General features: G+C 58.3%; 8 non-coding genes across 8 annotated transcripts; all 8 read left to right on the forward strand.

Annotated features, from left to right (window-relative positions):
* Nucleotides 1–71: 71 nt before the first annotated feature.
* LOC132383272 (U2 spliceosomal RNA) lies at nt 72–262 on the forward strand. Its single transcript, XR_009508589.1, has one exon. It is a non-coding gene; the product is annotated as a U2 spliceosomal RNA (small nuclear RNA).
* Nucleotides 263–3,708: 3,446 nt separating this feature from the next.
* On the forward strand, nt 3,709–3,899 carry LOC132383273 (U2 spliceosomal RNA). Its single transcript, XR_009508590.1, has one exon. It is a non-coding gene; the product is annotated as a U2 spliceosomal RNA (small nuclear RNA).
* A 3,453-nt stretch (nt 3,900–7,352) lies between these two features.
* On the forward strand, nt 7,353–7,543 carry LOC132383274 (U2 spliceosomal RNA). Its single transcript, XR_009508591.1, has one exon. It is a non-coding gene; the product is annotated as a U2 spliceosomal RNA (small nuclear RNA).
* Nucleotides 7,544–10,992: 3,449 nt separating this feature from the next.
* Nucleotides 10,993–11,183, forward strand: LOC132383275 (U2 spliceosomal RNA). The gene has a single exon (XR_009508592.1). It is a non-coding gene; the product is annotated as a U2 spliceosomal RNA (small nuclear RNA).
* Nucleotides 11,184–14,638: 3,455 nt separating this feature from the next.
* Nucleotides 14,639–14,829, forward strand: LOC132383276 (U2 spliceosomal RNA). The gene has a single exon (XR_009508593.1). It is a non-coding gene; the product is annotated as a U2 spliceosomal RNA (small nuclear RNA).
* Nucleotides 14,830–18,282: 3,453 nt separating this feature from the next.
* On the forward strand, nt 18,283–18,473 carry LOC132383277 (U2 spliceosomal RNA). The gene has a single exon (XR_009508594.1). It is a non-coding gene; the product is annotated as a U2 spliceosomal RNA (small nuclear RNA).
* A 3,447-nt stretch (nt 18,474–21,920) lies between these two features.
* Nucleotides 21,921–22,111, forward strand: LOC132383278 (U2 spliceosomal RNA). The gene has a single exon (XR_009508595.1). It is a non-coding gene; the product is annotated as a U2 spliceosomal RNA (small nuclear RNA).
* Nucleotides 22,112–25,554: 3,443 nt separating this feature from the next.
* On the forward strand, nt 25,555–25,745 carry LOC132383279 (U2 spliceosomal RNA). Its single transcript, XR_009508596.1, has one exon. It is a non-coding gene; the product is annotated as a U2 spliceosomal RNA (small nuclear RNA).
* The last annotated feature ends 1,772 nt before the right edge of the window (nt 25,746–27,517 follow it).

The following is a 27,517-nucleotide window of genomic DNA, read 5'->3' on the forward strand; positions in this document are numbered from 1 at the left end:
GCCAGGCCTCCTGCTTCAATCTAAACACCAGTGCCCGGGCAGGATGCGGGTGACTCAAGGGCCGCGCCGGCATCGCTTCTCGGCCTTTTGGCTAAGATCAAGTGTAGTATCTGTTCTTATCAGTTTAATATCTGATACGTCCCTTATCTGGGGACCATATATTAAATTGATTTTTGGAACAGGGAGATGGAATAGGGGCTTGCTCCGTCCACTCCACGCATCGACCCGGTATTGCAGTGCCTCTGGGAACGGTGCACTTCCCCCCTGGGGAATTTCAAACTAACAAAGAAAAGTGAGAAAAACTCAGCAGCAGCAGCATAAACAAGCGTGCACGTGGAGGAGGAGAGAGAAGACAGAGTGTGAGAGTGAGTGAGAAGGAGCGAGAGACAGAAGGCAGTGTGAGAGTCAGAGAGACAGAGAGCTGCTTGCTCTCCACACCCTCTGTGTGTCTGTGTCTAGATCTTCCTCTCTACCTACAGCTCGCTCACTCGCGCAATCTGTAGCCAACTCAACAGCAGCACTGGCATTATATCTAGGCCGTCCCGCTAAGATCGACTGCATCTCCCATCAGGTAGGTGCTGCAGCCAAGGCGCTGCGCTTCACCAGCTTTCTGAAGGACGGAGTACCACTTGGCATTCCTGCAGCAAGCTGCTCTGCACATCATCCCTTCTGATGCCTGGCCTGCTTGCTCGGCTTGGCTGCTGGCTGCACCGAGCTCAGCACCAGAGTCGAGCGGGCTGAAAGGCCTTTTCTCTCCTGCGCTCTTTCTCTCTCTCCTTTTCTCTTCTTCTCAGCTGCTCCCTTACAAAGGAGCCAAAGACAGACGCGACCGACCCACCGACCGACAGACGGGCGACTCATATCCACTCACTCGCTCGGCTGCAATTTCACCGTTTCTTTCAGCAGCCGGCCAGACGGACAGGCTCATTCAAATCGACCCGGCCGACTGGGACAAACCATCCGAGCGAGCGAGCGAGGGAGGGAGGGTGTGACAGATGGGTGCCCGGCTGCGGAGAACTGGGTGGGGGCGCCAGCGCAACAAACGGCAGGGCCCGGTGCTCCTGCTCCCTTCTTCTGCCCCGTGCGCACCATCCGCATCTCCCACCGCCTTCCGCACCAGATTCAGCTCAGCAGCGCCGTGCCATGCCGTGACAAAAATCACCACCCAGCCATACGTACCATCAGCAAAAAAAAACTCTGCCTGCCTACCTGTCCTGGCCTCATCCGTCTGGCCCGGATTTCTTTTTCTCTCTCGCTCTCTCTCTCTCTCTCTCTCTCTCTCTCGCTTGCTTCCTTCTTTCTCTCGCTCTCTCTTGCTTCCTTCTTCCCTGCTCCAAAACCTCCATTCTGATTCGTCTAGCTGCCTGCCTATCTGCTCTGTCATGACATTCTCTACCTTGTGCCCCATACCCCCGCCGGCCCACCCCCAGCCATTACATTCGAGGCTCAAGGGATATGGGGGGAGAGGGCAGCAACGGGGTACTACTGATCGTCTATCCTTAGCCATGATGACAGTGAGTGGCGGTGCTGCCTAGAAGGGCCGAATGGCCAACTCCTGCACCTACTGTCTATCCTGCATTGTCTATGACCGACCGGCTCAGTCAAGCTCTCACATCTCTCAGAGGCTCAGAGCACCTGGGGGAGGGCGGGCGGACACTGACCGCCGCTCGCTCCCTGGGCCTGGCCTGTCTGCCTGCCTGGCCTTAACCATTATCGTGCAAAAGGATACAATCACAGAGGGCAGACAGCAACACTTCTTCATTGGGGAAGGGCAAATTATCAGGCTACAAGGCTACAATTTCCGCCTCGCCTCTGAATTGGGATCATCTGTCTGCAGGGAAATACATGTATGTATGTATGTATGGACGACTGCTCCATGCTTAGGGGTCTCTAGCAGGGCAATCAGCAGAATGTTAGGGATAAATTTCTCCCAGAGAGAAATTTAGAAAGTGGAATTTAGAATGCTCCCCCCTCCCCAGAGAGGAAGATAAAGAATGGTACCCTGGCTGACAAGCCGGCTGGAAGAAGGCAACACTGTGGGCCCAACGGCCTGCCTGCCTGCCTGCCTGTACTGTGCTCCACCACTCTGTGTTTCTAACTTTCATCATTTTCCAAGGCCACTCACTCACTCAAACCTCTCACACTTAGGCGTACCCGCTCGGCGCCGTCTCCACCGTTGCCGCGTCCGTCCACGTCGCCGTGCTTCACGCACTCAGGGAGCTCTGCCCTGTGTCCTGTCACGGCTAGCTGCCGCCACCTTCCACACTGCGGCCACGGCCGCCGGCCGCTCCCATCTGTCCGCACTCGCGGCATTTACCTCGCGTGGCTGCTGGCTGCCGTTAGCGCTGGGGGCCGGCTCCTGCTTTCTCTTCACACTTTTCCTGTTTCAGAACCAAGGCGATAATCAATACCACTTTCAGTCCACAGCGCCCGCCCGCACGCTCCACGACCGAGGGATGATGCCGGGCAAAATCGCACCCGCCGATCAGAGCAGTGGGGCACCAGCGCCACCGTCGGTCCGCTACACAGATTTCCTCTTGCCACGCGTGCCCGCCCCCTTCCTCCCTCACTCTCCCCCTCCCGTTTCTACATGCAAGCACCCACCCCGCTGGCTGCATAACCAGTCAGTCTGTCATGTAAGAGAGACCCTGCCTGCCTGCCACTGCTAAACAGTTTGCTATGCATCAAGGTCAAGACGATGACAATGACAACAAGGGGACAAACTCAATTGGTCAGAAGAAGGTGGGTGGGGGGGAGAGAAACTTCCCCATGATAACCTGTGCAGACGCAAAGTCTGCAACTCGGACAGCTTCTCTCAGCCACTCGACAATCGGAATTGCACATCAAATAAATCAGCCACAGAGGTGTCAACAACGGCTGCAATTTAGCCTTCGCCTTGCAGAGCACACCCATTGTCTGCCCTCAGCCACACCTGTAGACGACATCCTCCTCTTCTCCCCATGCTAGCCAGGAGGCCTTTCTGACCGCCGACTTTGGCCACCCACGTCCACCACCGTCGCGCCGGTCTTGAGCCGCCGGCCGGCGCCGCCACCCTTCCGTTTTCTCGCTTCCCGGCAGAGCACAGCCTCGGCAAGCAGACGGCTCGGCTCATAGCCCAGAGGAGGCGCGCTCTCGCCGTCGAGTGCGGGGAGGGGACGGCCTTGCAGGGAGGGTCGAGCGGCCTGCTTCCACTCCCCCTGCGGACAGGACAGCATGACCAGCCTCCCACGGCCAGGAGGACAGAGAGCGGGGCAAGTGAGGAAACTTCCCATCCCAGCCGACGGCCACGCTGTCGCACGCACGCGCAGAGCCGCCCGCCCCGCCTGCTCTGTCCCAAAGCGGGCGGGGTGGGCTGCACGACGGCCGTCTCTCCTGGGGCCACGGAGAGGACAGATCGTCCCTCGCTCGCGCAGCTAGCTGCTGAGCCTCAGCCGGCAGCCGGCAGCCTCTGCCAATGACGTCGGCCCTAACAGGCCCAGCCTCCCTCCCCGACCATTGGTGGATCACTGGCAGATTTACATAGCCTCTGACAAGTCCGACTCACCGCCGACCAGCGAGGTGACAGCTGTCGAGCACGACGATCGATTCCAGACGACCCGGGCCAGGGCTGCCAGCGGGGCAGGGCAGCAAGCACTCTGCCAGGCCTCCTGCTTCAATCTAAACCCCAGAGCCCGGGCAGGATGCGGGCGACTCAAGGGCCGCGCCGGCATCGCTTCTCGGCCTTTTGGCTAAGATCAAGTGTAGTATCTGTTCTTATCAGTTTAATATCTGATACGTCCCTTATCTGGGGACCATATATTAAATTGATTTTTGGAACAGGGAGATGGAATAGGGGCTTGCTCCGTCCACTCCACGCATCGACCCGGTATTGCAGTGCCTCTGGGAACGGTGCACTTCCCCCCTGGGGAATTTCAAACTAACAAAGAAAAGAAAAGTGACAAAAACTCAGCAGCAGCAGCAGCAGCATAAACAAGCGTGCACGTGGAGGGGGAGAGAGAAGACAGAGTGTGAGAGTGAGTGAGAAGGAGCGAGAGACAGAAGGCAGTGTGAGAGTCAGAGAGACAGAGAGCTGCTTGCTCTCCACACCCTCTGTGTGTCTGTGTCTAGATCTTCCTCTCTACCTACAGCTCGCTCACTCGCGCAATCTGTAGCCAACTCAACAGCAGCACTGGCATTATATCTAGGCCGTCCCGCTAAGATCGACTGCATCTCACATCAGGTAGGTGCTGCAGCCAAGGCGCTGCGCTTCACCAGCTTTCCGAAGGACGGAATACCACTTGGCATTCCTGCAGCAAGCTGCTCTGCACATCATCCCTTCTGATGCCTGGCCTGCTTGCTCGGCTTGGCTGCTGGCTGCACCAAGCTCAGCACCAGAGTCGAGCGGGCTGAAAGGCCTTTTCTCTCCTGCGCTCTTTCTCTCTCTCCTTTTCTCTTCTTCTCAGCTGCTTGCTCCCTTACAAAGGAGCCAAAGACAGACGCGACCGACCCACCGACCGACAGACGGGCGACTGATAACCACTCACTCGCTCGGCTGCAATTTCACCGTTTCTTTCAGCAGCCGGCCAGACGGACAGGCTCATTCAAATCGACCCGGCCGACTGGGACAAGCCATCCGAGCGAGCGAGCGAGGGAGGGAGGGTGTGACAGATGGGTGCCCGGCTACGGAGAACTGGGTGGGGGCGCCAGCGCAACAAACGGCAGGGCCCGGTGCTCCTGCTCCCTTCTTCTGCCCCGTGCGCACCATCCGCATCTCCCACCGCCTTCCGCACCAGATTCAGCTCAGCAGCGCCGTGCCATGCCGTGACAAAAATCACCACCCAGCCATACGTACCATCAGCAAAAAAAAACTCTGCCTGCCTACCTGTCCTGGCCTCATCCGTCTGGCCCGGATTTCTTTTTCTCTCTCTCTCTCTCTCTCTCTCTCTCTCTCTCGCTTGCTTCCTTCTTTCTCACGCTCTCTCTTGCTTCCTTCTTCCCTGCTCCAAAACCTCCATTCTGATTCGTCTAGCTGCCTGCCTATCTGCTCTGTCATGACATTCTCTACCTTGTGCCCCATACCCCCGCCGGCCCACCCCCAGCCATTACATTCGAGGCTCAAGGGATATGGGGGGAGAGGGCAGCAACGGGGTACTACTGATCGTCTATCCTTAGCCATGATGACAGTGAGTGGCGGTGCTGCCTAGAAGGGCCGAATGGCCAACTCCTGCACCTACTGTCTATCCTGCATTGTCTATGACCGACCGGCTCAGTCAAGCTCTCACATCTCTCAGAGGCTCAGAGCACCTGGGGGAGGGCGGGCGGACACTGACCGCCGCTCGCTCCCTGGGCCTGGCCTGTCTGCCTGCCTGGCCTTAACCATTATCATGCAAAAGGATACAATCACAGAGGGCAGACAGCAACACTTCTTCATTGGGGAAGGGCAAATTATCAGGCTACAAGGCTACAATTTCCGCCTCGCCTCTGAATTGGGATCATCTGTCTGCAGGGAAATACATGTATGTATGTATGGACGACTGCTCCATGCTTAGGGGTCTCTAGCAGGGCAATCAGCAGAATGTTAGGGATAAATTTCTCCCAGAGAGAAATTTAGAAAGTGGAATTTAGAATGCTCCCCCCTCCCCAGAGAGGAAGATAAAGAATGGTACCCTGGCTGACAAGCCGGCTGGAAGAAGGCAACACTGTGGGCCCAACGGCCTGCCTGCCTGCCTGCCTGTACTGTGCTCCACCACTCTGTGTTTCTAACTTTCATCATTTTCCAAGGCCACTCACTCACTCAAACCTCTCACACTTAGGCGTACCCGCTCGGCGCCGTCTCCACCGTTGCCGCGTCCGTCCACGTCGCCGTGCTTCACGCACTCAGGGAGCTCTGCCCTGTGTCCTGTCACGGCTAGCTGCCGCCACCTTCCACACTGCGGCCACGGCCGCCGGCCGCTCCCATCTGTCCGCACTCGCGGCATTTACCTCGCGTGGCTGCTGGCTGCCGTTAGCACTGGGGGCCGGCTCCTGCTTTCTCTTCACACTTTTCCTGTTTCAGAACCAAGGCGATAATCAATACCACTTTCAGTCCACAGCGCCCGCCCGCACGCTCCACGACCGAGGGATGATGCCGGGCAAAATCGCACCCGCCGATCAGAGCAGTGGGGCACCAGCGCCACCGTCGGTCCGCTACACAGATTTCCTCTTGCCACGCGTGCCCGCCCCCTTCCTCCCTCACTCTCCCCCTCCCGTTTCTACATGCAAGCACCCACCCCGCTGGCTGCATAACCAGTCAGTCTGTCATGTAAGAGAGACCCTGCCTGCCTGCCACTGCTAAACAGTTTGCTATGCATCAAGGTCAAGACAATGACAATGACAACAAGGGGACAAACTCAATTGGTCAGAAGAAGGTGGGTGGGGGGGAGAGAAACTTCCCCATGATAACCTGTGCAGACGCAAAGTCTGCAACTCGGACAGCTTCTCTCAGCCACTCGACAATCGGAATTGCACATCAAATAAATCAGCCACAGAGGTGTCAACAACGGCTGCAATTTAGCCTTCGCCTTGCAGAGCACACCCATTGTCTGCCCTCAGCCACACCTGTAGACGACATCCTCCTCTTCTCCCCATGCTAGCCAGGAGGCCTTTCTGACCGCCGACTTTGGCCACCCACGTCCACCACCGTCGCGCCGGTCTTGAGCCGCCGGCCGGCGCCGCCACCCTTCCGTTTTCTCGCTTCCCGGCAGAGCACAGCCTCGGCAAGCAGACGGCTCGGCTCATAGCCCAGAGGAGGCGCGCTCTCGCCGTCGAGTGCGGGGAGGGGACGGCCTTGCAGGGAGGGTCGAGCGGCCTGCTTCCACTCCCCCTGCGGACAGGACAGCATGACCAGCCTCCCACGGCCAGGAGGACAGAGAGCGGGGCAAGTGAGGAAACTTCCCATCCCAGCCGACGGCCACGCTGTCGCACGCACGCGCAGAGCCGCCCGCCCCGCCTGCTCTGTCCCAAAGCGGGCGGGGTAGGCTGCACGACGGCCGTCTCTCCTGGGGCCACGGAGAGGACAGATCGTCCCTCGCTCGCGCAGCTAGCTGCTGAGCCTCAGCCGGCAGCCGGCAGCCTCTGCCAATGACGTCGGCCCTAACAGGCCCAGCCTCCCTCCCCGACCATTGGTGGATCACTGGCAGATTTACATAGCCTCTGACAAGTCCGACTCACCGCCGACCAGCGAGGTGACAGCTGTCGAGCACGACGATCGATTCCAGACGACCCGGGCCAGGGCTGCCAGCGGGGCAGGGCAGCAAGCACTCTGCCAGGCCTCCTGCTTCAATCTAAACACCAGAGCCCGGGCAGGATGCGGGCGACTCAAGGGCCGCGCCGGCATCGCTTCTCGGCCTTTTGGCTAAGATCAAGTGTAGTATCTGTTCTTATCAGTTTAATATCTGATACGTCCCTTATCTGGGGACCATATATTAAATTGATTTTTGGAACAGGGAGATGGAATAGGGGCTTGCTCCGTCCACTCCACGCATCGACCCGGTATTGCAGTGCCTCTGGGAACGGTGCACTTCCCCCCTGGGGAATTTCAAACTAACAAAGAAAAGAAAAGTGAGAAAAACTCAGCAGCAGCAGCAGCAGCATAAACAAGCGTGCACGTGGAGGGGGAGAGAGAAGACAGAGTGTGAGAGTGAGTGAGAAGGAGCGAGAGACAGAAGACAGTGTGAGAGTCAGAGAGACAGAGAGCTGCTTGCTCTCCACACCCTCTGTGCGTCTGTGTCTAGATCTTCCTCTCTACCTACAGCTCGCTCACTCGCGCAATCTGTAGCCAACTCAACAGCAGCACTTGCATTATATCTAGGCCGTCCCGCTAAGATCGACTGCATCTCACATCAGGTAGGTGCTGCAGCCAAGGCGCTGCGCTTCACCAGCTTTCCGAAGGACGGAATACCACTTGGCATTCCTGCAGCAAGCTGCTCTGCACATCATCCCTTCTGATGCCTGGCCTGCTTGCTCGGCTTGGCTGCTGGCTGCACCAAGCTCAGCACCAGAGTCGAGCGGGCTGAAAGGCCTTTTCTCTCCTGCGCTCTTTCTCTCTCTCCTTTTCTCTTCTTCTCAGCTGCTTGCTCCCTTACAAAGGAGCCAAAGACAGACGCGACCGACCCACCGACCGACAGACGGGCGACTGATATCCACTCACTCGCTCGGCTGCAATTTCACCGTTTCTTTCAGCAGCCGGCCAGACGGACAGGCTCATTCAAATCGACCCGGCCGACTGGGACAAGCCATCCGAGCGAGCGAGCGAGGGAGGGAGGGTGTGACAGATGGGTGCCCGGCTACGGAGAACTGGGTGGGGGCGCCAGCGCAACAAACGGCAGGGCCCGGTGCTCCTGCTCCCTTCTTCTGCCCCGTGCGCACCATCCGCATCTCCCACCGCCTTCCGCACCAGATTCAGCTCAGCAGCGCCGTGCCATGCCGTGACAAAAATCACCACCCAGCCATACGCACCATCAGCAAAAAAAAACTCTGCCTGCCTACCTGTCCTGGCCTCATCCGTCTGGCCCGGATTTCTTTTTCTCTCTCTCTCTCTCTCTCTCTCTCGCTCGCTTGCTTCCTTCTTTCTCTCGCTCTCTCTTGCTTCCTTCTTCCCTGCTCCAAAACCTCCATTCTGATTCGTCTAGCTGCCTGCCTATCTGCTCTGTCATGACATTCTCTACCTTGTGCCCCATACCCCCGCCGGCCCACCCCCAGCCATTACATTCGAGGCTCAAGGGATATGGGGGGAGAGGGCAGCAACGGGGTACTACTGATCATCTATCCTTAGCCATGATGACAGTGAATGGCGGTGCTGCCTAGAAGGGCCGAATGGCCAACTCCTGCACCTACTGTCTATCCTGCATTGTCTATGACCGACCGGCTCAGTCAAGCTCTCACATCTCTCAGAGGCTCAGAGCACCTGGGGGAGGGCGGGCGGACACTGACCGCCGCTCGCTCCCTGGGCCTGGCCTGTCTGCCTGCCTGGCCTTAACCATTATCATGCAAAAGGATACAATCACAGAGGGCAGACAGCAACACTTCTTCATTGGGGAAGGGCAAATTATCAGGCTACAAGGCTACAATTTCCGCCTCGCCTCTGAATTGGGATCATCTGTCTGCAGGGAAATACATGTATGTATGTATGGACGACTGCTCCATGCTTAGGGGTCTCTAGCAGGGCAATCAGCAGAATGTTAGGGATAAATTTCTCCCAGAGAGAAATTTAGAAAGTGGAATTTAGAATGCTCCCCCCTCCCCAGAGAGGAAGATAAAGAATGGTACCCTGGCTGACAAGCCGGCTGGAAGAAGGCAACACTGTGGGCCCAACGGCCTGCCTGCCTGCCTGCCTGTACTGTGCTCCACCACTCTGTGTTTCTAACTTTCATCATTTTCCAAGGCCACTCACTCACTCAAACCTCTCACACTTAGGCGTACCCGCTCGGCGCCGTCTCCACCGTTGCCGCGTCCGTCCACGTCGCCGTGCTTCACGCACTCAGGGAGCTCTGCCCTGTGTCCTGTCACGGCTAGCTGCCGCCACCTTCCACACTGCGGCCACGGCCGCCGGCCGCTCCCATCTGTCCGCACTCGCGGCATTTACCTCGCGTGGCTGCTGGCTGCCGTTAGCACTGGGGGCCGGCTCCTGCTTTCTCTTCACACTTTTCCTGTTCAAGAACCAAGGCGATAATCAATACCACTTTCAGTCCACAGCGCCCGCCCGCACGCTCCACGACCGAGGGATGATGCCGGGCAAAATCGCACCCGCCGATCAGAGCAGTGGGGCACCAGCGCCACCGTCGGTCCGCTACACAGATTTCCTCTTGCCACGCGTGCCCGCCCCCTTCCTCCCTCACTCTCCCCCTCCCGTTTCTACATGCAAGCACCCACCCCGCTGGCTGCATAACCAGTCAGTCTGTCATGTAAGAGAGACCCTGCCTGCCTGCCACTGCTAAACAGTTTGCTATGCATCAAGGTCAAGACGATGACAATGACAACAAGGGGACAAACTCAATTGGTCAGAAGAAGGTGGGTGGGGGGGAGAGAAACTTCCCCATGATAACCTGTGCAGACGCAAAGTCTGCAACTCGGACAGCTTCTCTCAGCCACTCGACAATCGGAATTGCACATCAAATAAATCAGCCACAGAGGTGTCAACAACGGCTGCAATTTAGCCTTCGCCTTGCAGAGCACACCCATTGTCTGCCCTCAGCCACACCTGTAGACGACATCCTCCTCTTCTCCCCATGCTAGCCAGGAGGCCTTTCTGACCGCCGACTTTGGCCACCCACGTCCACCACCGTCGCGCCGGTCTTGAGCCGCCGGCCGGCGCCGCCACCCTTCCGTTTTCTCGCTTCCCGGCAGAGCACAGCCTCGGCAAGCAGACGGCTCGGCTCATAGCCCAGAGGAGGCGCGCTCTCGCCGTCGAGTGCGGGGAGGGGACGGCCTTGCAGGGAGGGTCGAGCGGCCTGCTTCCACTCCCCCTGCGGACAGGACAGCATGACCAGCCTCCCACGGCCAGGAGGACAGAGAGCGGGGCAAGTGAGGAAACTTCCCATCCCAGCCGACGGCCACGATGTCGCACGCACGCGCAGAGCCGCCCGCCCCGCCTGCTCTGTCCCAAAGCGGGCGGGGTGGGCTGCACGACGGCCGTCTCTCCTGGGGCCACGGAGAGGACAGATCGTCCCTCGCTCGCGCAGCTAGCTGCTGAGCCTCAGCCGGCAGCCGGCAGCCTCTGCCAACGACGTCGGCCCTAACAGGCCCAGCCTCCCTCCCCGACCATTGGTGGATCACTGGCAGATTTACATAGCCTCTGACAAGTCCGACTCACCGCCGACCAGCGAGGTGACAGCTGTCGAGCACGACGATCGATTCCAGACGACCCGGGCCAGGGCTGCCAGCGGGGCAGGGCAGCAAGCACTCTGCCAGGCCTCCTGCTTCAATCTAAACACCAGAGCCCGGGCAGGATGCGGGCGACTCAAGGGCCGCGCCGGCATCGCTTCTCGGCCTTTTGGCTAAGATCAAGTGTAGTATCTGTTCTTATCAGTTTAATATCTGATACGTCCCTTATCTGGGGACCATATATTAAATTGATTTTTGGAACAGGGAGATGGAATAGGGGCTTGCTCCGTCCACTCCACGCATCGACCCGGTATTGCAGTGCCTCTGGGAACGGTGCACTTCCCCCCTGGGGAATTTCAAACTAACAAAGAAAAGAAAAGTGACAAAAACTCAGCAGCAGCAGCATAAACAAGCGTGCACGTGGAGGGGGAGAGAGAAGACAGAGTGTGAGAGTGAGTGAGAAGGAGCGAGAGACAGAAGGCAGTGTGAGAGTCAGAGAGACAGAGAGCTGCTTGCTCTCCACACCCTCTGTGTGTCTGTGTCTAGATCTTCCTCTCTACCTACAGCTCGCTCACTCGCGCAATCTGTAGCCAACTCAACAGCAGCACTGGCATTATATCTAGGCCGTCCCGCTAAGATCGACTGCATCTCACATCAGGTAGGTGCTGCAGCCAAGGCGCTGCGCTTCACCAGCTTTCCGAAGGACGGAATACCACTTGGCATTCCTGCAGCAAGCTGCTCTGCACATCATCCCTTCTGATGCCTGGCCTGCTTGCTCGGCTTGGCTGCTGGCTGCACCAAGCTCAGCACCAGAGTCGAGCGGGCTGAAAGGCCTTTTCTCTCCTGCGCTCTTTCTCTCTCTCCTTTTCTCTTCTTCTCAGCTGCTTGCTCCCTTACAAAGGAGCCAAAGACAGACGCGACCGACCCACCGACCGACAGACGGGCGACTGATATCCACTCACTCGCTCGGCTGCAATTTCACCGTTTCTTTCAGCAGCCGGCCAGACGGACAGGCTCATTCAAATCGACCCGGCCGACTGGGACAAGCCATCCGAGCGAGCGAGCGAGGGAGGGAGGGTGTGACAGATGGGTGCCCGGCTACGGAGAACTGGGTGGGGGCGCCAGCGCAACAAACGGCAGGGCCCGGTGCTCCTGCTCCCTTCTTCTGCCCCGTGCGCACCATCCGCATCTCCCACCGCCTTCCGCACCAGATTCAGCTCAGCAGCGCCGTGCCATGCCGTGACAAAAATCACCACCCAGCCATACGTACCATCAGCAAAAAAAAACTCTGCCTGCCTACCTGTCCTGGCCTCATCCGTCTGGCCCGGATTTCTTTTTCTCTCTCGCTCTCTCTCTCTCTCTCTCTCTCTCTCTCGCTTGCTTCCTTCTTTCTCTCGCTCTCTCTTGCTTCCTTCTTCCCTGCTCCAAAACCTCCATTCTGATTCGTCTAGCTGCCTGCCTATCTGCTCTGTCATGACATTCTCTACCTTGTGCCCCATACCCCCGCCGGCCCACCCCCAGCCATTACATTCGAGGCTCAAGGGATATGGGGGGAGAGGGCAGCAACGGGGTACTACTGATCGTCTATCCTTAGCCATGATGACAGTGAGTGGCGGTGCTGCCTAGAAGGGCCGAATGGCCAACTCCTGCACCTACTGTCTATCCTGCATTGTCTATGACCGACCGGCTCAGTCAAGCTCTCACATCTCTCAGAGGCTCAGAGCACCTGGGGGAGGGCGGGCGGACACTGACCGCCGCTCGCTCCCTGGGCCTGGCCTGTCTGCCTGCCTGGCCTTAACCATTATCGTGCAAAAGGATACAATCACAGAGGGCAGACAGCAACACTTCTTCATTGGGGAAGGGCAAATTATCAGGCTACAAGGCTACAATTTCCGCCTCGCCTCTGAATTGGGATCATCTGTCTGCAGGGAAATACATGTATGTATGTATGTATGGACGACTGCTCCATGCTTAGGGGTCTCTAGCAGGGCAATCAGCAGAATGTTAGGGATAAATTTCTCCCAGAGAGAAATTTAGAAAGTGGAATTTAGAATGCTCCCCCCTCCCCAGAGAGGAAGATAAAGAATGGTACCCTGGCTGACAAGCCGGCTGGAAGAAGGCAACACTGTGGGCCCAACGGCCTGCCTGCCTGCCTGCCTGTACTGTGCTCCACCACTCTGTGTTTCTAACTTTCATCATTTTCCAAGGCCACTCACTCACTCAAACCTCTCACACTTAGGCGTACCCGCTCGGCGCCGTCTCCACCGTTGCCGCGTCCGTCCACGTCGCCGTGCTTCACGCACTCAGGGAGCTCTGCCCTGTGTCCTGTCACGGCTAGCTGCCGCCACCTTCCACACTGCGGCCACGGCCGCCGGCCGCTCCCATCTGTCCGCACTCGCGGCATTTACCTCGCGTGGCTGCTGGCTGCCGTTAGCGCTGGGGGCCGGCTCCTGCTTTCTCTTCACACTTTTCCTGTTTCAGAACCAAGGCGATAATCAATACCACTTTCAGTCCACAGCGCCCGCCCGCACGCTCCACGACCGAGGGATGATGCCGGGCAAAATCGCACCCGCCGATCAGAGCAGTGGGGCACCAGCGCCACCGTCGGTCCGCTACACAGATTTCCTCTTGCCACGCGTGCCCGCCCCCTTCCTCCCTCACTCTCCCCCTCCCGTTTCTACATGCAAGCACCCACCCCGCTGGCTGCATAACCAGTCAGTCTGTCATGTAAGAGAGACCCTGCCTGCCTGCCACTGCTAAACAGTTTGCTATGCATCAAGGTCAAGACGATGACAATGACAACAAGGGGACAAACTCAATTGGTCAGAAGAAGGTGGGTGGGGGGGAGAGAAACTTCCCCATGATAACCTGTGCAGACGCAAAGTCTGCAACTCGGACAGCTTCTCTCAGCCACTCGACAATCGGAATTGCACATCAAATAAATCAGCCACAGAGGTGTCAACAACGGCTGCAATTTAGCCTTCGCCTTGCAGAGCACACCCATTGTCTGCCCTCAGCCACACCTGTAGACGACATCCTCCTCTTCTCCCCATGCTAGCCAGGAGGCCTTTCTGACCGCCGACTTTGGCCACCCACGTCCACCACCGTCGCGCCGGTCTTGAGCCGCCGGCCGGCGCCGCCACCCTTCCGTTTTCTCGCTTCCCGGCAGAGCACAGCCTCGGCAAGCAGACGGCTCGGCTCATAGCCCAGAGGAGGCGCGCTCTCGCCGTCGAGTGCGGGGAGGGGACGGCCTTGCAGGGAGGGTCGAGCGGCCTGCTTCCACTCCCCCTGCGGACAGGACAGCATGACCAGCCTCCCACGGCCAGGAGGACAGAGAGCGGGGCAAGTGAGGAAACTTCCCATCCCAGCCGACGGCCACGCTGTCGCACGCACGCGCAGAGCCGCCCGCCCCGCCTGCTCTGTCCCAAAGCGGGCGGGGTGGGCTGCACGACGGCCGTCTCTCCTGGGGCCACGGAGAGGACAGATCGTCCCTCGCTCGCGCAGCTAGCTGCTGAGCCTCAGCCGGCAGCCGGCAGCCTCTGCCAATGACGTCGGCCCTAACAGGCCCAGCCTCCCTCCCCGACCATTGGTGGATCACTGGCAGATTTACATAGCCTCTGACAAGTCCGACTCACCGCCGACCAGCGAGGTGACAGCTGTCGAGCACGACGATCGATTCCAGACGACCCGGGCCAGGGCTGCCAGCGGGGCAGGGCAGCAAGCACTCTGCCAGGCCTCCTGCTTCAATCTAAACACCAGAGCCCGGGCAGGATGCGGGCGACTCAAGGGCCGCGCCGGCATCGCTTCTCGGCCTTTTGGCTAAGATCAAGTGTAGTATCTGTTCTTATCAGTTTAATATCTGATACGTCCCTTATCTGGGGACCATATATTAAATTGATTTTTGGAACAGGGAGATGGAATAGGGGCTTGCTCCGTCCACTCCACGCATCGACCCGGTATTGCAGTGCCTCTGGGAACGGTGCACTTCCCCCCTGGGGAATTTCAAACTAACAAAGAAAAGAAAAGTGACAAAAACTCAGCAGCAGCAGCAGCAGCATAAACAAGCGTGCACGTGGAGGGGGAGAGAGAAGACAGAGTGTGAGAGTGAGTGAGAAGGAGCGAGAGACAGAAGGCAGTGTGAGAGTCAGAGAGACAGAGAGCTGCTTGCTCTCCACACCCTCTGTGTGTCTGTGTCTAGATCTTCCTCTCTACCTACAGCTCGCTCACTCGCGCAATCTGTAGCCAACTCAACAGCAGCACTGGCATTATATCTAGGCCGTCCCGCTAAGATCGACTGCATCTCACATCAGGTAGGTGCTGCAGCCAAGGCGCTGCGCTTCACCAGCTTTCCGAAGGACGGAATACCACTTGGCATTCCTGCAGCAAGCTGCTCTGCACATCATCCCTTCTGATGCCTGGCCTGCTTGCTCGGCTTGGCTGCTGGCTGCACCAAGCTCAGCACCAGAGTCGAGCGGGCTGAAAGGCCTTTTCTCTCCTGCGCTCTTTCTCTCTCTCCTTTTCTCTTCTTCTCAGCTGCTTGCTCCCTTACAAAGGAGCCAAAGACAGACGCGACCGACCCACCGACCGACAGACGGGCGACTGATAACCACTCACTCGCTCGGCTGCAATTTCACCGTTTCTTTCAGCAGCCGGCCAGACGGACAGGCTCATTCAAATCGACCCGGCCGACTGGGACAAGCCATCCGAGCGAGCGAGCGAGGGAGGGAGGGTGTGACAGATGGGTGCCCGGCTACGGAGAACTGGGTGGGGGCGCCAGCGCAACAAACGGCAGGGCCCGGTGCTCCTGCTCCCTTCTTCTGCCCCGTGCGCACCATCCGCATCTCCCACCGCCTTCCGCACCAGATTCAGCTCAGCAGCGCCGTGCCATGCCGTGACAAAAATCACCACCCAGCCATACGTACCATCAGCAAAAAAAAACTCTGCCTGCCTACCTGTCCTGGCCTCATCCGTCTGGCCCGGATTTCTTTTTCTCTCTCTCTCTCTCTCTCTCTCTCTCTCTCTCGCTTGCTTCCTTCTTTCTCACGCTCTCTCTTGCTTCCTTCTTCCCTGCTCCAAAACCTCCATTCTGATTCGTCTAGCTGCCTGCCTATCTGCTCTGTCATGACATTCTCTACCTTGTGCCCCATACCCCCGCCGGCCCACCCCCAGCCATTACATTCGAGGCTCAAGGGATATGGGGGGAGAGGGCAGCAACGGGGTACTACTGATCGTCTATCCTTAGCCATGATGACAGTGAGTGGCGGTGCTGCCTAGAAGGGCCGAATGGCCAACTCCTGCACCTACTGTCTATCCTGCATTGTCTATGACCGACCGGCTCAGTCAAGCTCTCACATCTCTCAGAGGCTCAGAGCACCTGGGGGAGGGCGGGCGGACACTGACCGCCGCTCGCTCCCTGGGCCTGGCCTGTCTGCCTGCCTGGCCTTAACCATTATCATGCAAAAGGATACAATCACAGAGGGCAGACAGCAACACTTCTTCATTGGGGAAGGGCAAATTATCAGGCTACAAGGCTACAATTTCCGCCTCGCCTCTGAATTGGGATCATCTGTCTGCAGGGAAATACATGTATGTATGTATGGACGACTGCTCCATGCTTAGGGGTCTCTAGCAGGGCAATCAGCAGAATGTTAGGGATAAATTTCTCCCAGAGAGAAATTTAGAAAGTGGAATTTAGAATGCTCCCCCCTCCCCAGAGAGGAAGATAAAGAATGGTACCCTGGCTGACAAGCCGGCTGGAAGAAGGCAACACTGTGGGCCCAACGGCCTGCCTGCCTGCCTGCCTGTACTGTGCTCCACCACTCTGTGTTTCTAACTTTCATCATTTTCCAAGGCCACTCACTCACTCAAACCTCTCACACTTAGGCGTACCCGCTCGGCGCCGTCTCCACCGTTGCCGCGTCCGTCCACGTCGCCGTGCTTCACGCACTCAGGGAGCTCTGCCCTGTGTCCTGTCACGGCTAGCTGCCGCCACCTTCCACACTGCGGCCACAGCCGCCGGCCGCTCCCATCTGTCCGCACTCGCGGCATTTACCTCGCGTGGCTGCTGGCTGCCGTTAGCACTGGGGGCCGGCTCCTGCTTTCTCTTCACACTTTTCCTGTTTCAGAACCAAGGCGATAATCAATACCACTTTCAGTCCACAGCGCCCGCCCGCACGCTCCACGACCGAGGGATGATGCCGGGCAAAATCGCACCCGCCGATCAGAGCAGTGGGGCACCAGCGCCACCGTCGGTCCGCTACACAGATTTCCTCTTGCCACGCGTGCCCGCCCCCTTCCTCCCTCACTCTCCCCCTCCCGTTTCTACATGCAAGCACCCACCCCGCTGGCTGCATAACCAGTCAGTCTGTCATGTAAGAGAGACCCTGCCTGCCTGCCACTGCTAAACAGTTTGCTATGCATCAAGGTCAAGACAATGACAATGACAACAAGGGGACAAACTCAATTGGTCAGAAGAAGGTGGGTGGGGGGGAGAGAAACTTCCCCATGATAACCTGTGCAGACGCAAAGTCTGCAACTCGGACAGCTTCTCTCAGCCACTCGACAATCGGAATTGCACATCAAATAAATCAGCCACAGAGGTGTCAACAACGGCTGCAATTTAGCCTTCGCCTTGCAGAGCACACCCATTGTCTGCCCTCAGCCACACCTGTAGACGACATCCTCCTCTTCTCCCCATGCTAGCCAGGAGGCCTTTCTGACCGCCGACTTTGGCCACCCACGTCCACCACCGTCGCGCCGGTCTTGAGCCGCCGGCCGGCGCCGCCACCCTTCCGTTTTCTCGCTTCCCGGCAGAGCACAGCCTCGGCAAGCAGACGGCTCGGCTCATAGCCCAGAGGAGGCGCGCTCTCGCCGTCGAGTGCGGGGAGGGGACGGCCTTGCAGGGAGGGTCGAGCGGCCTGCTTCCACTCCCCCTGCGGACAGGACAGCATGACCAGCCTCCCACGGCCAGGAGGACAGAGAGCGGGGCAAGTGAGGAAACTTCCCATCCCAGCCGACGGCCACGCTGTCGCACGCACGCGCAGAGCCGCCCGCCCCGCCTGCTCTGTCCCAAAGCGGGCGGGGTAGGCTGCACGACGGCCGTCTCTCCTGGGGCCACGGAGAGGACAGATCGTCCCTCGCTCGCGCAGCTAGCTGCTGAGCCTCAGCCGGCAGCCGGCAGCCTCTGCCAATGACGTCGGCCCTAACAGGCCCAGCCTCCCTCCCCGACCATTGGTGGATCACTGGCAGATTTACATAGCCTCTGACAAGTCCGACTCACCGCCGACCAGCGAGGTGACAGCTGTCGAGCACGACGATCGATTCCAGACGACCCGGGCCAGGGCTGCCAGCGGGGCAGGGCAGCAAGCACTCTGCCAGGCCTCCTGCTTCAATCTAAACACCAGAGCCCGGGCAGGATGCGGGCGACTCAAGGGCCGCGCCGGCATCGCTTCTCGGCCTTTTGGCTAAGATCAAGTGTAGTATCTGTTCTTATCAGTTTAATATCTGATACGTCCCTTATCTGGGGACCATATATTAAATTGATTTTTGGAACAGGGAGATGGAATAGGGGCTTGCTCCGTCCACTCCACGCATCGACCCGGTATTGCAGTGCCTCTGGGAACGGTGCACTTCCCCCCTGGGGAATTTCAAACTAACAAAGAAAAGAAAAGTGACAAAAACTCAGCAGCAGCAGCATAAACAAGCGTGCACGTGGAGGGGGAGAGAGAAGACAGAGTGTGAGAGTGAGTGAGAAGGAGCGAGAGACAGAAGACAGTGTGAGAGTCAGAGAGACAGAGAGCTGCTTGCTCTCCACACCCTCTGTGCGTCTGTGTCTAGATCTTCCTCTCTACCTACAGCTCGCTCACTCGCGCAATCTGTAGCCAACTCAACAGCAGCACTTGCATTATATCTAGGCCGTCCCGCTAAGATCGACTGCATCTCACATCAGGTAGGTGCTGCAGCCAAGGCGCTGCGCTTCACCAGCTTTCCGAAGGACGGAATACCACTTGGCATTCCTGCAGCAAGCTGCTCTGCACATCATCCCTTCTGATGCCTGGCCTGCTTGCTCGGCTTGGCTGCTGGCTGCACCAAGCTCAGCACCAGAGTCGAGCGGGCTGAAAGGCCTTTTCTCTCCTGCGCTCTTTCTCTCTCTCCTTTTCTCTTCTTCTCAGCTGCTTGCTCCCTTACAAAGGAGCCAAAGACAGACGCGACCGACCCACCGACCGACAGACGGGCGACTGATAACCACTCACTCGCTCGGCTGCAATTTCACCGTTTCTTTCAGCAGCCGGCCAGACGGACAGGCTCATTCAAATCGACCCGGCCGACTGGGACAAGCCATCCGAGCGAGCGAGCGAGGGAGGGAGGGTGTGACAGATGGGTGCCCGGCTACGGAGAACTGGGTGGGGGCGCCAGCGCAACAAACGGCAGGGCCCGGTGCTCCTGCTCCCTTCTTCTGCCCCGTGCGCACCATCCGCATCTCCCACCGCCTTCCGCACCAGATTCAGCTCAGCAGCGCCGTGCCATGCCGTGACAAAAATCACCACCCAGCCATACGTACCATCAGCAAAAAAAAACTCTGCCTGCCTACCTGTCCTGGCCTCATCCGTCTGGCCCGGATTTCTTTTTCTCTCTCTCTCTCTCTCTCTCTCTCTCTCTCTCGCTTGCTTCCTTCTTTCTCACGCTCTCTCTTGCTTCCTTCTTCCCTGCTCCAAAACCTCCATTCTGATTCGTCTAGCTGCCTGCCTATCTGCTCTGTCATGACATTCTCTACCTTGTGCCCCATACCCCCGCCGGCCCACCCCCAGCCATTACATTCGAGGCTCAAGGGATATGGGGGGAGAGGGCAGCAACGGGGTACTACTGATCGTCTATCCTTAGCCATGATGACAGTGAGTGGCGGTGCTGCCTAGAAGGGCCGAATGGCCAACTCCTGCACCTACTGTCTATCCTGCATTGTCTATGACCGACCGGCTCAGTCAAGCTCTCACATCTCTCAGAGGCTCAGAGCACCTGGGGGAGGGCGGGCGGACACTGACCGCCGCTCGCTCCCTGGGCCTGGCCTGTCTGCCTGCCTGGCCTTAACCATTATCATGCAAAAGGATACAATCACAGAGGGCAGACAGCAACACTTCTTCATTGGGGAAGGGCAAATTATCAGGCTACAAGGCTACAATTTCCGCCTCGCCTCTGAATTGGGATCATCTGTCTGCAGGGAAATACATGTATGTATGTATGGACGACTGCTCCATGCTTAGGGGTCTCTAGCAGGGCAATCAGCAGAATGTTAGGGATAAATTTCTCCCAGAGAGAAATTTAGAAAGTGGAATTTAGAATGCTCCCCCCTCCCCAGAGAGGAAGATAAAGAATGGTACCCTGGCTGACAAGCCGGCTGGAAGAAGGCAACACTGTGGGCCCAACGGCCTGCCTGCCTGCCTGCCTGTACTGTGCTCCACCACTCTGTGTTTCTAACTTTCATCATTTTCCAAGGCCACTCACTCACTCAAACCTCTCACACTTAGGCGTACCCGCTCGGCGCCGTCTCCACCGTTGCCGCGTCCGTCCACGTCGCCGTGCTTCACGCACTCAGGGAGCTCTGCCCTGTGTCCTGTCACGGCTAGCTGCCGCCACCTTCCACACTGCGGCCACGGCCGCCGGCCGCTCCCATCTGTCCGCACTCGCGGCATTTACCTCGCGTGGCTGCTGGCTGCCGTTAGCACTGGGGGCCGGCTCCTGCTTTCTCTTCACACTTTTCCTGTTTCAGAACCAAGGCGATAATCAATACCACTTTCAGTCCACAGCGCCCGCCCGCACGCTCCACGACCGAGGGATGATGCCGGGCAAAATCGCACCCGCCGATCAGAGCAGTGGGGCACCAGCGCCACCGTCGGTCCGCTACACAGATTTCCTCTTGCCACGCGTGCCCGCCCCCTTCCTCCCTCACTCTCCCCCTCCCGTTTCTACATGCAAGCACCCACCCCGCTGGCTGCATAACCAGTCAGTCTGTCATGTAAGAGAGACCCTGCCTGCCTGCCACTGCTAAACAGTTTGCTATGCATCAAGGTCAAGACAATGACAATGACAACAAGGGGACAAACTCAATTGGTCAGAAGAAGGTGGGTGGGGGGGAGAGAAACTTCCCCATGATAACCTGTGCAGACGCAAAGTCTGCAACTCGGACAGCTTCTCTCAGCCACTCGACAATCGGAATTGCACATCAAATAAATCAGCCACAGAGGTGTCAACAACGGCTGCAATTTAGCCTTCGCCTTGCAGAGCACACCCATTGTCTGCCCTCAGCCACACCTGTAGACGACATCCTCCTCTTCTCCCCATGCTAGCCAGGAGGCCTTTCTGACCGCCGACTTTGGCCACCCACGTCCACCACCGTCGCGCCGGTCTTGAGCCGCCGGCCGGCGCCGCCACCCTTCCGTTTTCTCGCTTCCCGGCAGAGCACAGCCTCGGCAAGCAGACGGCTCGGCTCATAGCCCAGAGGAGGCGCGCTCTCGCCGTCGAGTGCGGGGAGGGGACGGCCTTGCAGGGAGGGTCGAGCGGCCTGCTTCCACTCCCCCTGCGGACAGGACAGCATGACCAGCCTCCCACGGCCAGGAGGACAGAGAGCGGGGCAAGTGAGGAAACTTCCCATCCCAGCCGACGGCCACGCTGTCGCACGCACGCGCAGAGCCGCCCGCCCCGCCTGCTCTGTCCCAAAGCGGGCGGGGTAGGCTGCACGACGGCCGTCTCTCCTGGGGCCACGGAGAGGACAGATCGTCCCTCGCTCGCGCAGCTAGCTGCTGAGCCTCAGCCGGCAGCCGGCAGCCTCTGCCAATGACGTCGGCCCTAACAGGCCCAGCCTCCCTCCCCGACCATTGGTGGATCACTGGCAGATTTACATAGCCTCTGACAAGTCCGACTCACCGCCGACCAGCGAGGTGACAGCTGTCGAGCACGACGATCGATTCCAGACGACCCGGGCCAGGGCTGCCAGCGGGGCAGGGCAGCAAGCACTCTGCCAGGCCTCCTGCTTCAATCTAAACACCAGAGCCCGGGCAGGATGCGGGCGACTCAAGGGCCGCGCCGGCATCGCTTCTCGGCCTTTTGGCTAAGATCAAGTGTAGTATCTGTTCTTATCAGTTTAATATCTGATACGTCCCTTATCTGGGGACCATATATTAAATTGATTTTTGGAACAGGGAGATGGAATAGGGGCTTGCTCCGTCCACTCCACGCATCGACCCGGTATTGCAGTGCCTCTGGGAACGGTGCACTTCCCCCCTGGGGAATTTCAAACTAACAAAGAAAAGAAAAGTGACAAAAACTCAGCAGCAGCAGCATAAACAAGCGTGCACGTGGAGGGGGAGAGAGAAGACAGAGTGTGAGAGTGAGTGAGAAGGAGCGAGAGACAGAAGACAGTGTGAGAGTCAGAGAGACAGAGAGCTGCTTGCTCTCCACACCCTCTGTGCGTCTGTGTCTAGATCTTCCTCTCTACCTACAGCTCGCTCACTCGCGCAATCTGTAGCCAACTCAACAGCAGCACTTGCATTATATCTAGGCCGTCCCGCTAAGATCGACTGCATCTCACATCAGGTAGGTGCTGCAGCCAAGGCGCTGCGCTTCACCAGCTTTCCGAAGGACGGAATACCACTTGGCATTCCTGCAGCAAGCTGCTCTGCACATCATCCCTTCTGATGCCTGGCCTGCTTGCTCGGCTTGGCTGCTGGCTGCACCAAGCTCAGCACCAGAGTCGAGCGGGCTGAAAGGCCTTTTCTCTCCTGCGCTCTTTCTCTCTCTCCTTTTCTCTTCTTCTCAGCTGCTTGCTCCCTTACAAAGGAGCCAAAGACAGACGCGACCGACCCACCGACCGACAGACGGGCGACTGATATCCACTCACTCGCTCGGCTGCAATTTCACCGTTTCTTTCAGCAGCCGGCCAGACGGACAGGCTCATTCAAATCGACCCGGCCGACTGGGACAAGCCATCCGAGCGAGCGAGCGAGGGAGGGAGGGTGTGACAGATGGGTGCCCGGCTACGGAGAACTGGGTGGGGGCGCCAGCGCAACAAACGGCAGGGCCCGGTGCTCCTGCTCCCTTCTTCTGCCCCGTGCGCACCATCCGCATCTCCCACCGCCTTCCGCACCAGATTCAGCTCAGCAGCGCCGTGCCATGCCGTGACAAAAATCACCACCCAGCCATACGCACCATCAGCAAAAAAAAACTCTGCCTGCCTACCTGTCCTGGCCTCATCCGTCTGGCCCGGATTTCTTTTTCTCTCTCTCTCTCTCTCTCTCTCTCGCTCGCTTGCTTCCTTCTTTCTCTCGCTCTCTCTTGCTTCCTTCTTCCCTGCTCCAAAACCTCCATTCTGATTCGTCTAGCTGCCTGCCTATCTGCTCTGTCATGACATTCTCTACCTTGTGCCCCATACCCCCGCCGGCCCACCCCCAGCCATTACATTCGAGGCTCAAGGGATATGGGGGGAGAGGGCAGCAACGGGGTACTACTGATCGTCTATCCTTAGCCATGATGACAGTGAGTGGCGGTGCTGCCTAGAAGGGCCGAATGGCCAACTCCTGCACCTACTGTCTATCCTGCATTGTCTATGACCGACCGGCTCAGTCAAGCTCTCACATCTCTCAGAGGCTCAGAGCACCTGGGGGAGGGCGGGCGGACACTGACCGCCGCTCGCTCCCTGGGCCTGGCCTGTCTGCCTGCCTGGCCTTAACCATTATCATGCAAAAGGATACAATCACAGAGGGCAGACAGCAACACTTCTTCATTGGGGAAGGGCAAATTATCAGGCTACAAGGCTACAATTTCCGCCTCGCCTCTGAATTGGGATCATCTGTCTGCAGGGAAATACATGTATGTATGTATGGACGACTGCTCCATGCTTAGGGGTCTCTAGCAGGGCAATCAGCAGAATGTTAGGGATAAATTTCTCCCAGAGAGAAATTTAGAAAGTGGAATTTAGAATGCTCCCCCCTCCCCAGAGAGGAAGATAAAGAATGGTACCCTGGCTGACAAGCCGGCTGGAAGAAGGCAACACTGTGGGCCCAACGGCCTGCCTGCCTGCCTGCCTGTACTGTGCTCCACCACTCTGTGTTTCTAACTTTCATCATTTTCCAAGGCCACTCACTCACTCAAACCTCTCACACTTAGGCGTACCCGCTCGGCGCCGTCTCCACCGTTGCCGCGTCCGTCCACGTCGCCGTGCTTCACGCACTCAGGGAGCTCTGCCCTGTGTCCTGTCACGGCTAGCTGCCGCCACCTTCCACACTGCGGCCACGGCCGCCGGCCGCTCCCATCTGTCCGCACTCGCGGCATTTACCTCGCGTGGCTGCTGGCTGCCGTTAGCACTGGGGGCCGGCTCCTGCTTTCTCTTCACACTTTTCCTGTTTCAGAACCAAGGCGATAATCAATACCACTTTCAGTCCACAGCGCCCGCCCGCACGCTCCACGACCGAGGGATGATGCCGGGCAAAATCGCACCCGCCGATCAGAGCAGTGGGGCACCAGCGCCACCGTCGGTCCGCTACACAGATTTCCTCTTGCCACGCGTGCCCGCCCCCTTCCTCCCTCACTCTCCCCCTCCCGTTTCTACATGCAAGCACCCACCCCGCTGGCTGCATAACCAGTCAGTCTGTCATGTAAGAGAGACCCTGCCTGCCTGCCACTGCTAAACAGTTTGCTATGCATCAAGGTCAAGACAATGACAATGACAACAAGGGGACAAACTCAATTGGTCAGAAGAAGGTGGGTGGGGGGGAGAGAAACTTCCCCATGATAACCTGTGCAGACGCAAAGTCTGCAACTCGGACAGCTTCTCTCAGCCACTCGACAATCGGAATTGCACATCAAATAAATCAGCCACAGAGGTGTCAACAACGGCTGCAATTTAGCCTTCGCCTTGCAGAGCACACCCATTGTCTGCCCTCAGCCACACCTGTAGACGACATCCTCCTCTTCTCCCCATGCTAGCCAGGAGGCCTTTCTGACCGCCGACTTTGGCCACCCACGTCCACCACCGTCGCGCCGGTCTTGAGCCGCCGGCCGGCGCCGCCACCCTTCCGTTTTCTCGCTTCCCGGCAGAGCACAGCCTCGGCAAGCAGACGGCTCGGCTCATAGCCCAGAGGAGGCGCGCTCTCGCCGTCGAGTGCGGGGAGGGGACGGCCTTGCAGGGAGGGTCGAGCGGCCTGCTTCCACTCCCCCTGCGGACAGGACAGCATGACCAGCCTCCCACGGCCAGGAGGACAGAGAGCGGGGCAAGTGAGGAAACTTCCCATCCCAGCCGACGGCCACGCTGTCGCACGCACGCGCAGAGCCGCCCGCCCCGCCTGCTCTGTCCCAAAGCGGGCGGGGTAGGCTGCACGACGGCCGTCTCTCCTGGGGCCACGGAGAGGACAGATCGTCCCTCGCTCGCGCAGCTAGCTGCTGAGCCTCAGCCGGCAGCCGGCAGCCTCTGCCAATGACGTCGGCCCTAACAGGCCCAGCCTCCCTCCCCGACCATTGGTGGATCACTGGCAGATTTACATAGCCTCTGACAAGTCCGACTCACCGCCGACCAGCGAGGTGACAGCTGTCGAGCACGACGATCGATTCCAGACGACCCGGGCCAGGGCTGCCAGCGGGGCAGGGCAGCAAGCACTCTGCCAGGCCTCCTGCTTCAATCTAAACACCAGAGCCCGGGCAGGATGCGGGCGACTCAAGGGCCGCGCCGGCATCGCTTCTCGGCCTTTTGGCTAAGATCAAGTGTAGTATCTGTTCTTATCAGTTTAATATCTGATACGTCCCTTATCTGGGGACCATATATTAAATTGATTTTTGGAACAGGGAGATGGAATAGGGGCTTGCTCCGTCCACTCCACGCATCGACCCGGTATTGCAGTGCCTCTGGGAACGGTGCACTTCCCCCCTGGGGAATTTCAAACTAACAAAGAAAAGAAAAGTGACAAAAACTCAGCAGCAGCAGCATAAACAAGCGTGCACGTGGAGGGGGAGAGAGAAGACAGAGTGTGAGAGTGAGTGAGAAGGAGCGAGAGACAGAAGACAGTGTGAGAGTCAGAGAGACAGAGAGCTGCTTGCTCTCCACACCCTCTGTGCGTCTGTGTCTAGATCTTCCTCTCTACCTACAGCTCGCTCACTCGCGCAATCTGTAGCCAACTCAACAGCAGCACTTGCATTATATCTAGGCCGTCCCGCTAAGATCGACTGCATCTCACATCAGGTAGGTGCTGCAGCCAAGGCGCTGCGCTTCACCAGCTTTCCGAAGGACGGAATACCACTTGGCATTCCTGCAGCAAGCTGCTCTGCACATCATCCCTTCTGATGCCTGGCCTGCTTGCTCGGCTTGGCTGCTGGCTGCACCAAGCTCAGCACCAGAGTCGAGCGGGCTGAAAGGCCTTTTCTCTCCTGCGCTCTTTCTCTCTCTCCTTTTCTCTTCTTCTCAGCTGCTTGCTCCCTTACAAAGGAGCCAAAGACAGACGCGACCGACCCACCGACCGACAGACGGGCGACTGATATCCACTCACTCGCTCGGCTGCAATTTCACCGTTTCTTTCAGCAGCCGGCCAGACGGACAGGCTCATTCAAATCGACCCGGCCGACTGGGACAAGCCATCCGAGCGAGCGAGCGAGGGAGGGAGGGTGTGACAGATGGGTGCCCGGCTACGGAGAACTGGGTGGGGGCGCCAGCGCAACAAACGGCAGGGCCCGGTGCTCCTGCTCCCTTCTTCTGCCCCGTGCGCACCATCCGCATCTCCCACCGCCTTCCGCACCAGATTCAGCTCAGCAGCGCCGTGCCATGCCGTGACAAAAATCACCACCCAGCCATACGCACCATCAGCAAAAAAAAACTCTGCCTGCCTACCTGTCCTGGCCTCATCCGTCTGGCCCGGATTTCTTTTTCTCTCTCTCTCTCTCTCTCTCTCTCGCTCGCTTGCTTCCTTCTTTCTCTCGCTCTCTCTTGCTTCCTTCTTCCCTGCTCCAAAACCTCCATTCTGATTCGTCTAGCTGCCTGCCTATCTGCTCTGTCATGACATTCTCTACCTTGTGCCCCATACCCCCGCCGGCCCACCCCCAGCCATTACATTCGAGGCTCAAGGGATATGGGGGGAGAGGGCAGCAACGGGGTACTACTGATCGTCTATCCTTAGCCATGATGACAGTGAATGGCGGTGCTGCCTAGAAGGGCCGAATGGCCAACTCCTGCACCTACTGTCTATCCTGCATTGTCTATGACCGACCGGCTCAGTCAAGCTCTCACATCTCTCAGAGGCTCAGAGCACCTGGGGGAGGGCGGGCGGACACTGACCGCCGCTCGCTCCCTGGGCCTGGCCTGTCTGCCTGCCTGGCCTTAACCATTATCATGCAAAAGGATACAATCACAGAGGGCAGACAGCAACACTTCTTCATTGGGGAAGGGCAAATTATCAGGCTACAAGGCTACAATTTCCGCCTCGCCTCTGAATTGGGATCATCTGTCTGCAGGGAAATACATGTATGTATGTATGGACGACTGCTCCATGCTTAGGGGTCTCTAGCAGGGCAATCAGCAGAATGTTAGGGATAAATTTCTCCCAGAGAGAAATTTAGAAAGTGGAATTTAGAATGCTCCCCCCTCCCCAGAGAGGAAGATAAAGAATGGTACCCTGGCTGACAAGCCGGCTGGAAGAAGGCAACACTG

The sequence above is a fragment of the Hypanus sabinus genome, chromosome 29 (genome assembly GCF_030144855.1).
Source record: "Hypanus sabinus isolate sHypSab1 chromosome 29, sHypSab1.hap1, whole genome shotgun sequence".
In the NCBI taxonomy this organism is placed as follows: domain Eukaryota; kingdom Metazoa; phylum Chordata; class Chondrichthyes; order Myliobatiformes; family Dasyatidae; genus Hypanus; species Hypanus sabinus.